This window comes from Miniopterus schreibersii (genome assembly GCF_964146895.1).
Source record: "Miniopterus schreibersii genome assembly, chromosome: Y".
In the NCBI taxonomy this organism is placed as follows: Eukaryota; Metazoa; Chordata; class Mammalia; order Chiroptera; family Miniopteridae; genus Miniopterus; species Miniopterus schreibersii.
In genome coordinates, this window is record NC_138120.1 from 642,501 (window position 1) to 653,440 (window position 10,940).

General features: G+C 51.6%; 1 protein-coding gene across 1 annotated transcript in view; it reads right to left on the reverse strand.

Annotated features, from left to right (window-relative positions):
• The window catches only part of LOC308551970 (uncharacterized protein), a 25,500-nt gene extending 24,497 nt beyond the window's left edge, over positions 1 to 1,003 (reverse strand). Inside the window, exon 1 of the mRNA XM_081126897.1 lies at positions 747 to 1,003. The gene's annotated coding sequence lies outside the window, so the exon portion shown is untranslated. The remainder of the gene's footprint in view (positions 1 to 746) is intronic.
• Between the last annotated feature and the right edge of the window lie 9,937 nt (positions 1,004 to 10,940).

The window sequence follows — 10,940 nt, forward strand, 5'->3', positions numbered from 1 at the left end:
CACATCCTGGGCTCACATCACCATCTCCAAACGCTGGCATGGAAACTTCTTAAAAGGATCCTCAATGACCCCCCCGGCATGCGCGATTCTACCGAGACAGATTCACACTCCAACTGCCAGTACCGATTATAACGCCCCGGCTCCTTAGCTCTCCAGTGTCAGGGCCGCACTCTGACCACGCGTACTGGACCAACACGCCAGGGGCAGAAAAAACAACAGCAGCCCCCTGTTCTGTTTGAAAACAGATGCATCCACCCACCGTGTAGTTCCTGTTCCCTTCATGTGAGCCAAACCGTGGGTGACCGCCTCCTTTGTACAGCGGTGGGAATTCCCAAGTCGCCTCCCCGGCGGGCACGCGGGGCTCGCAGCTACCCAGGCTCCTCTGAGCCGGTTTTGAAAATACACCGAGCAGCTGGGTTTGCAGGCCAAACGGTGCCAACGCGCCGTCTGCGGTCTCGCGCGTGTGGGGCACAGACTCCCTACCCCCTCTGCCCCCTACCCACCGCGCTGGGCCACAGCGGACCTCTGCCCAGGTGCGTCTGACTAAATGAGTTGTTTTTTTGAGGCTGTTTCTGTTTCCCAGCTGAGCGTCTTTGCAAACGTTTTTCTTGCCCGTCTGCAGGACGCACGGGTATGTTCCTTGCATGGCCAACTTGTCTCACCTTGGCACGGCGTAGGACCCTCCCTGAGGCCCTCCTGTTATCCATGAGCATGCAGTTAAAAAAAAAAAGAGGCAGTGGACTCACCCGGGGCAGCAGCTGGGGTGTTGAGCGTCTGTGGAGCACGGGATCAGGAGGAGTGAAGGCGCAGCTGTGCCAGGGAGCCGGGTCTCAGGCAGCCAGCGCTCATGTCCCCAGCCGGCTGTCCATCTGCGTGTGTCCGAATTAGCGCCCCGTCAGCACAGCGCTCCTGTGCCAGGGGCCTGGCACTGCGTCCCACTGGTTGCAAAAGGGGGCATGGCACCCCCTCGGAATGCAAATTCTTCTTCAAGGTTCCACCTCCGAGCCTGGGGCCACGGCAGAGAGTCAGGGTAGGTAGAGAGGAAACCCGTTTTGAATTTCCTGTATAACCAACTGTCTGTGCTCTCTCGGGGAGGCCAGACCTGCTGGGCCCCCGCCTCCTTGCAGGGCTCAGCCCGCCTGGGGGTGGGGGCGCAGCTGTGGGAGCTGCAGCACCGCACAACCAGGCCCCGGGAAGGCGGCTGGGGACGCCTCCAGGCCAGGAGAAAGGACCCCGGCGCCTGATCCCACAGCCGGCGATGGCCTGAAGGGAGCGACATCTCCAGGCTGAACAAATTCCTGGTGTTTGGTTTTTTAATTAAGAAAAAGTTAAAGGAAAGATCAGCTACGGCCAGAATCTATTTCCGCCGGCGTTCTCGAGCCGGGCACGTGGACACAGCTTTTGGTTCAGAGCCAGAAGGTGACCTTTGCTTCCCAAGCCTGACTCACAGGCCGGCCATCCTGCAGCGCAGAGGACACGGCTGGTTCTGGACATGGCTCGTGGTTCTGTTCTAGCTGTTGGCTGGGACGATGAATAGGCAAAGACGGACCCGGGAAATCCATGACTATCCATCGATCTACATGGCGCAGGCTGCATATTTACCTCTGTGTATCCATCGCCTGTCTATTAATCATCTGTTACAGTCTGTACACTCATTAACCTATATCTGTCATCTATCTGCTATCTATAATCGATACTATCTGTATATCATCTATCATGTGTATCTATCATCTATTTATCCATTCATCCATCCATCATATCTATTATCTATATCTATCATCTACCATCATCTATCTACCTACATCCATCCACCAATCACCCATCCATCCATCCATCATCCACCCATCCATCCATCCATCCATCTACCCACCATATATCTATATCTATATCTATCTATCTATCTATCTATCTATCTATCTATCTATCTATCTATCTATCATCTATCTATTTTCCATCCATCCATCCATCAATCACCCATCCATCCATCCATCCACCCATCCATCACCCATCCATCCATCCATCCATCATCCATCCATCCATCCATCCATCCATCATCCATCTATCCATCCATCCATCCATCACCCATCCATCCATCCATCCATCATCCATCCATCCATCCATCCATCATCCATCCATCCATCCATCCATCATCCATCCATCCATGCATCCATCATCCATCCATCCATCTATCCATCCATCACCCATCCATCCATCCATCCATCATCCATCCATCCATCCATCCATCCATCCATCATCCATCCATCCATCCATCCATCATCCATCCATCCATCATCCATCCATCCATCCATCCATCACCCATCCATCCATCCATCCATCATCCAACCATCCATCCATCCATCATCCATCCATCCATCCATCCATCATCCATCCATCCATCCATCCATCATCCATCCATCCATCTATCCATCCATCACCCATCCATCCATCCATCATCCATCCATCCATCCATCCATCATCCATCCATCCATCCATCCATCCATCTGTCCATCTATCATCCACCCATCAGCCATCCATCTACCCACCATATGTATCTATCTACCTATCATCTATCTATTTATCCATCCATCCATCCATCCATCCATCATCTATCCATTCATCCATCCATCATCCACCCATCCATCAACCATCCATCCATCATCCAACCATCTACCCACCATACCATACCATATCTATCTATCTATCTATCTATCTATCTATCTATCTATCCATCTATCTATCTATCCATCCATCCACCTGTCATCTATCATTTGTCCCCTATCTGTGTCTAGCCTCCATCCACCCATCCATCCATCCACTCACCCCCCTATCCATCCACCCATCCATTTTCATATGTTACCGTTTCATAGCCTTGTTGCAAGTTCTCAGCTAACACAATGGGACCCGCCCCACAGAGAGGGTGTGGTCCTCAGATGCTGCAGAAGGCCTGGGCCTATCTCTCCATGATCTCATACTTGATGTCTCTGTAGCACTGGCTCGGTGTGCGTGGGGTGGGGGTGGGGGGTATACATCTCTGTGCTTTTAAGACTCTCAGTGTGTCTCCTGCCTTTTGTTACAGCCCCCCCAGGACACTCCTGTGCAGGCGCAAGCCCTAGGACGCCTGTCTGGGCACCAGTTTTCTGGGAGATGTGCTCCCCGTCTTTGCACTCACCCCTCCGAGCCCCTGTATGTTACAAACACCCTTTCCTGTTTTCTTAGGTGTCAGAATCTGAGGTCAAAGCCCAGGGGACCCAGAGGCAGCCCTTTCCTGGTGCTTCCTGCCTGCGGTGGCTGCTGCCAGGGTGTGCCCAGGGGCCCCCAGTCCTCGAGCTGCCAGGCTGCCGAGGGGGAGGGGAAGGAGGGAGGGACAGGATGCAAAGACACGGTCCCCAGAGGAGCCCTCGAGCCGGCCAAGTCTCTCTCCTCACGTTTGGCCTTACTGTGAGGGGCTGGGCAATGGAGCTCTGGACCCGTGGGGGTCAAGCTGCTTTTGCGAGAGTCGGCGGGTGGGTGTGGACAGTCGGCCAGCACAATATGAATTTTTAAAGTCAGAGGCACTCGGACATTCAGACTGTTGCGTAACGACCCCTTCTATCCAGTTCTCACCCTTCTTATCACCCGCAAAGGAAACCTGTCCCCGTAGCAGTCACGCCCACGCCCCCTCCACCAGGCCCTGACAACCACTAACCTACTTTCCAGTCTCTGTGGATTTACCTGATCTGGACGTTTCATGTAAATGGAATCACACACACAACGGGGTCTTTTGTGTCTGGTTTCTCTCGCTGACCATCCTGTGCTCAAGGCTCGTCTGCAGCCCAGCGAATGTCGGGGCTTCACTCTTGTTCATGGCTGCATAATATTCCACTCCATGGATAGAGCCCCCCCCCCCCCCATTCTGTTTACCCATCCCGCCGGCCAATGGACATTTATTCGTTTCCACTTTTCAGTGACTGTGTATTGTGGGGGTTTTGTGTGAATACCTGTTTTTTTTTCTGCCTTCTTGGGCTCATACGCAGAAGTGAAATTGATGGGTCATACAGCAACTCTCTGTTTAACATTTTGAGGAACTGCCAGCTTCTTATTTTTCCAAAGAAGCCTCAGTACTTTGCATTCCCACGTGCTGTCCACCGGCGTCCTGATTTCTCCATGCTTCTTGGTTTGCCTCTGACACAGGCCAACCCCAGGACTGGCTGACTGCCGTGTAGACGAGGACACTGGGGGTTCAGAGGCTCCCTCGGTAGGTTGAGGTCCCTGGCTCACCTGGATTCCCAGGGTGGGTGGCATCAGCCCCATTGAAGCCCTTTCCCTGCCTGCCACCGGGTCCTCTCTCGTTGTCCTAAATTTTCTAGGGCCTCTGACTGAGGGATGCTCCCCATCTGTCCCCAGCATCAGGAGGTCTCAGACCCTAGAATCAGGTCACTGTGGGCCCTCCTGAGGCCCGGGCTTGTTGCAGGGCCCTTGGACTGGAACCCTCTGATGTGCCCCAAGGTGCACAGGGCCCTCAAAGCAGTACTTTCCCCTAAGAGAGCGGATCTTGAATATACCAGGGCTCAGAAACGGCTCATTTCGTGAGCACCTTCCTGCCATTGGCTGGAGAAAGGGCCTCGGACCGCGTGACCTATGGGGACACACATGACCTGAGTCTTGTCGTCCCAACTCAGGTGATCCTTCCACACCATGTCATGGGCAGAGAGAAGTGAGTTCTCCGTGTGATTTGCAAGGTGTTGGAAACGAGCCGGTGACTATATGGGGTCCCTGATTACCCCAAATCCCAAACCCATCCACTTGGGGGTTTTCCAGTACATGCAGGATACATGTTCTCCTTCTGAACACATGGGGATCCCAGTCCCGGGCACATGGGGGAGCTGGACAGATAACCCACCAGCAAGGAGGGTCAGGATCCCCTTCGGGGTGGGCATTGACACCCTGAGCATGTCTAGATGCCTGAGCCTTAAAGACCGGACCCCCCAGGCCGGTCCAGAACCTGCACCCTGCACACTGATCTCAGAGTAAACCTGACCTGGAAAGGTGGGGACACCGGTTCCTAACTGGGCCCAGTTCTCAGGGACCTGCTCCCCTGCCCCGTTGGCGCCTGTCCTGTCTGCAGCCCCCGGGGGGGGGGGGGCTCTGCTTCCTTGCCAAGGTTTTCACTGGTGCAACCAACAAGATGCCGGATACGGGAGGCCCAGGCAGCCAGTTTCACTTCCTTAACTGGAGGCGACAAAGCAGCGTGCAAGCCATGCTCCGCTGTCAGAAGGACTCAGAAAGGCACCCGTTCCCCTCCCTGCAACGCAGGAGCTGAGGACTTTGTGCGGTTGGCTCTTTCTTGAGAAACCGTCCACGCTGGGTGTTCCCACCGGCATCGTTCACGACAAAAGGCGGGAGCCACCCGGCGTCTGTGGGAAGATGGTCAGATGGTCCAACAGAACGGGGTCCGTCCACGCGGTGGAATACTATGCAGCCATGAACAGGAGAAAGGCGTTGACAGAGGCTAAGGCGTGGCTGGAACCTTGAGCACAGGATGCTCAGCGACAGAAACCAGGCACCAAAGAGCCACATAACGAATGATTCCATTTATATAAAATATCCAGAGCAGGCAAATCCGCAGACATAGAAAGTGGATTAGAGGTTGTCAGGGGCCGAGACAGGGGGATGGGCAGCGACTGCTCCTGGGGGCAGGTCTGCTTTTGGGATGGATTGTCCATTGTGTGAATTTCATCTCAATTTTAAAAAAATCCTCACTCTAAGATTTTTTTTATTTATTATTGATTTTTAGAGAGAAAGGAAGGAAGAGAAAGAGACAGGGAGAGAGAAATATCCATTGGTTGCCTCCATATATGCCCCCACCGGGCTTTGAACCCACAACCTTTTTGGTGTATGGGGTGATGCTCCAAGCAACTGAGCCACCTGGCCAGGGCCAGCTCAATTTTTTATTATTATTGATTTTTAGAAACAGAGGAAGGGAGAGGGAGAGGGAGAGAAACATCTATGTGAGAGCAGAACATCGACCGGCGGCCTCCTGCACGCCCCCTGCTGGGGATTGAGCCCACAACCCCGGGCATGTGCCCTGACCGGGAATCGAACCCGCAATCTTTTGGTGCATGGACCACACCCAACCAACTAAGTAAGCCACACCAGCCGGGGCTCGTTATTTAATAAAGAGAGTAAGACTCATCGCCATTTGTCGGAATATCAGCCCTTCTGGGGATCTTCCCACTGTGTCCCTGCTGTGAGCCCAGAGCCCAGGATCACACTGTCGGGGTACAAGGAATGTGCGATGCAGAACTGAGGTTCCTTTCCCCCGGCCGGCATGGCTCAGCGGTTGAGCATCGACCCAGGAACCAGGAGGTCACAGGTTCGATTCCCGGTCAGGGCACATGCCCGGGTTCCTCTGCGCAGAAGACCTGGATGGCCAACAGAGGTAATGAAACTCCGCAGGTAGTCCTCTGAAAACAAAAACAGAAGTAAAATTGACTCCAAGGATGTGAGATTAACAGCACATTTGGATTTTCTCAGAAAGGGCCTTGTCTCCTCCAGCCTCACAGCTACTTTCTAAGGCCGTGAGGGGGTGAGTTCCCCGTGAGGATTTGTGAAATGGCCACCCTGATCTTTAAACAGAGAATAAGCCCAAGAGATGACTGAGGCCCAACTGGACTCAACTGGGCCGTGGAGATCTCTCTGGGCTTCCAGCCGAGGACCCCACCCCCAGCGAGAAGGGGGTGTGTGTCCCTTCCCTCTCAATCTCACACCCCAGGGTCTCCAGTGCCCTGATTTCTCTCCATGCACAAAAGATTCACAAGCTTGCACATTTTAAATGCTGGGTGTGCAAATGTCCTGGGGCAGCTGTAACAAATAACCACCAACTGGGGGGCTTAGAACCACAGAAATTCATTGTCCCCTCCATCCTGGAGGCCAGACGCCTGAGATCAAGGTGTCCCAGGGCTGAGTCCCTCGGGAAGCTCCAGGGAGGGTCCTTCCTGCCTCTTTCAGCATCTGGGCTCCAGGCGTCCCTGGGCTGGTGGCCGCCTCCCTTTCGTCTCTACATTTTCTTCAGACATGACCCTCCCAGGGTGCAAACTGGGCTCCATTAAATCTTTCCGTCTGTTCAAATCCACTACTCCCCTGAGGCTAACTGGCTTCTCTGAAATGGTTCCGAGGTTTTAGGAGAATCGCAAGGGTATTTCTGACCCAGTCTCCTCCCCTGCTGCGTGCGGGGTGTAAGCCACCTACCTACCTTTCTAGACTTACCGTAGCCCATGGTAGATCTGAACACGGCCATTGATGCTATTAAATTCTAGAGGCTTAGAGAACATTCGAGAGAGACGTATTGCTGTGGTTGCCATTTATAGAGACCTGGGGCATTTTTGCATTTTGAAAGAGAAAGCAGGGAGGGAGAGAGCCAGCAGATGGCCCCGAGGGGATTGGCAATGGTAGAAATCTTGTTTCTAAAATCTTTCATCAATGGGATTTCCACACAACCATTTGTGGATTGCAGAAAGAGGATTTTTCTAGACATTCTGTTCATGGCCACAAGATGAACTATCATCACATGGCCTAAAGACCAGAGATGCACAGAAGGGCCTGGGATGCAGCCAGGAGGAGCTTGAGGTGGGACTGGGAAAAGGGAAAGAGAAGTCAGGGAGTTCCCCCCATGCCAGAAAAGTTAGGAGAAGCTGTAGGTGCTAAACTCACAGAGGAGTGATGTGAGGAGAAGAGAAATCAGGCCACACCTCTGTCTTTGATCTGGGGACTCCCTATCCGGTGTCTGTTCTTGTCTTAGCTGGAAATAAATGCTCTCCTGCGATCATGCTAGTTAATAAGGGCTTTCGGAGCTCTCTCGTCAATGCCAAAGGAATGAATCTCTAATGTGAAATTCCAGGCGGTGTTGCAGCAGCACAGGGCATGGAGGACATGGCTGAGCGTAGGGTGGGGCCCTCCCGTAGCACAGCACTGGTCCGGACCTGACCCTTGTGCCTGGACCATGGCCGTAACCTCCTAAATATAACAGTTCTGCAGGAAGGTGTAAGACAGACACAAGTAGTGTGCCTTGGGGCTGGGCGGGGAGTGCGGTGATGAAAAGCATAGAATTGTTTCTGCTCACCTTACCCCATTTCTACAAAGCAGCCATCCCCTCAAGCTTCCTGTTCAAATCCTGCAGAAGGAGAGAGAAAATTCCTGGCCCTGAATGTGGGCTGTGTATAGCCACCCCCTTCCAAAGAGCAAAGAATAAAAAGTGGGGGTGAGGGGGAGGCATATAGATTCTTTCCAGTGGAGACACCTGACAAACACACCTGGGCCAGGTGATGAAAGTCACATCAACAGCAGTGACTTGTATGGGGAGCACACACTCTGGACTTGCTGAGAAGGACACTTCACCTCTACGATTTTCATCCCCTGAACCCACGACACCTGTCTATCCACGAAGAGAACATCCCACGAATCCAAAATAAAGGGACAGCCTACGAATGCCTGACCGGCGCTCCTCAAAACGGTCAAAGTCACCAGAACAAGAAAAGTGTGAGACACTGTCACAGCCTGGAGGAGCCCAAGAAGACCGGGCAACTCAACGTCACGTGGGTCCTGGATGGGGTCCTGGGACCGAAAAAGGACCTCATGGAAAACCTGAGATGACCTGAATAAAAGACAGACTTTAGTTGGCAACAATGTATCAATATTGGTCCATTGATGGCAACAAATGTATCCGATCAAGGTAAGATGATAGTAACACATATTGGTCCATTGATGGCAACAAATGTATCCGATCAAGGTAAGATGTTAGTAACACATATTGGTCCCTTGATGGCAACAAATGTATCCGATCAAGGTAAGATGTCAGTAACACATATTGGTCCCTTGATGGCAACAAATGTATCCGATCAAGGTAAGATGTCAGTAACACATATTGGTCCATTGATGGCAACAAATGTATCCGATCAAGGTAAGATGTTAGTAACACATATTGGTCCATTGATGGTAACAAATGTATCAGACCAAGATAAGTAGTTAGGAACTGGGGGGAGAGGGGGGTGTCTTTGGGAATAGTCTGCCCTGACTGCATTTTCCTGCTCACCCCTCTATCATTCAGGAACCCTCAGAACCAGCTCCTAGGATCGAACCTGGGGTCTCCTCTGTGCCCCAAGAATGGCATCCAGCACATGGGGGACCAGGGCTCTGTGTGGCCTTCCTGAGGGGCCCTCTCCCTGCCCCAAAACCTGTCCTTAGGTCCTGGGGCTTGCCTTCAGGGGAGAGGGCCGCCAAATCACTGGTTTGCTTTATTGTGGAAAATGGGTTATTCCTGGGGCAACCTGGGGGTTGTGGGCCCACCCGCAGAGAGCACCCACCCTTGTGTGGTTTGGGGTTTTCCTCTCATCAACTTGAAAGCAGAACAGCTGAGAGAGCGGAGACCTCCTTTCCTGGTCCTCAGACTCCTGGCTCTCAGCAGCCCAGAAGTTAGGCAAAGAGCTTTATCTATCATCTATCTATCTATCTATCTATCTATCTATCTATCTATCTATCTATCATCTATCATCTATCTATCATCATCTATCTATCTATCTATCTATCTATCATCTATCTATCTAATCTATTTACCATCTATCTATCTATCTATCTATCATCTATCTATCTATCATCTATCTATGTATCTATCATCTATCTATATCTATCTATCATCTATCTATGTATCTATCATCTATCTATATCTATCTATCATCTATCATCTATCTAATCTATCTATATCATCTATCATCTATCATCTATCATCTATCATCTATCCATTCATCATCCAGCTAACCTATCAATCAATATTCTATCATCTATATCAATTAACCAATCATCAATATCAATCTATCATCTATCAATCATCTATCTACCTGTCAATCATCTATTAATCAATCACCTACCTAATTTAACTATACGTCACCTATCTTTATAGCTATACCTAGTATCCAGGAGAAATAACCAGATTACTTTACAAGGCAAAAGAATTCTCAGTTTTCCCCAGAGCTAAACCCCCAAAGACCTGAGGCAGCAGGACTAAACAGTTTTGACAGGAAAAAAAAAGTTTTCCACCCCCAAATCCCATGTTGTAGACGTGATCTTGGAGATACATGATCCCAGGCATGCAGGATTCCATGTGCACCTCTCATCTTGCTGTTGTCTATGATTTTATAGTAGCCTCCCTAATGGGTATGAAGTGAGAGCCTGTCACTCTGTAGGTCCTCTGTTTAATGGTTTCCACGGGCCTCAGAGGCATACGCCCTGCACAGACCGAGGAGGAAGCTGACATCCCAGAAGATTTCTACATCGTCCAAGGCCACATGCCAACAGAGTGGGCATTTGAGGCCATGGGGTCTGGAGACCAGTGGGCTCCAGGCTCAATGCCCCTCCCTGTACCCCTTGTCTTTGTCTCGGGTGCAGGATGCTCCGTTGCTCCTATAAACATCCAAGATCCACAATGAGTGACATTTCTCCGGCAGCCCAAGACAGGTGGAAGACACAGGGAGCACCAAGACACTGGTTTATGGGGAGTCCTGAGCACGAGGGTGCCACCCCCGGGTAGAAGGACAGAAGGCGGATACAGTGGCCAACGACCCTTCCAGTTCCATACGTCCCTAGGGTATTGCATGCAGGTCTTGTCACAGTGGCCGCAGGATGAGTGATGAGATGAAAATGGAACCAGAGGAGGCAGGAAATGAACAGCCAGCCCCACCTCGCTCCTCAGCCCAGGGGAACAGAGCACTCAGGGCAGCCACACCTCTGAGAAGGACCAGCATTCAAACATCCCCCTGGTACCTGGAGTCTTGCAAGGCTGAGTGACTGAGATGTGATGGCAACCCAGTTGCTGAGAGAAAAAAAACACACCACACCCGAGAAAACAAAACAGAAACTCAGGAGTGGCAGTTTCCTCCTGTTTGCTCACTGCTTCTCCTGGGGGAGGCTAT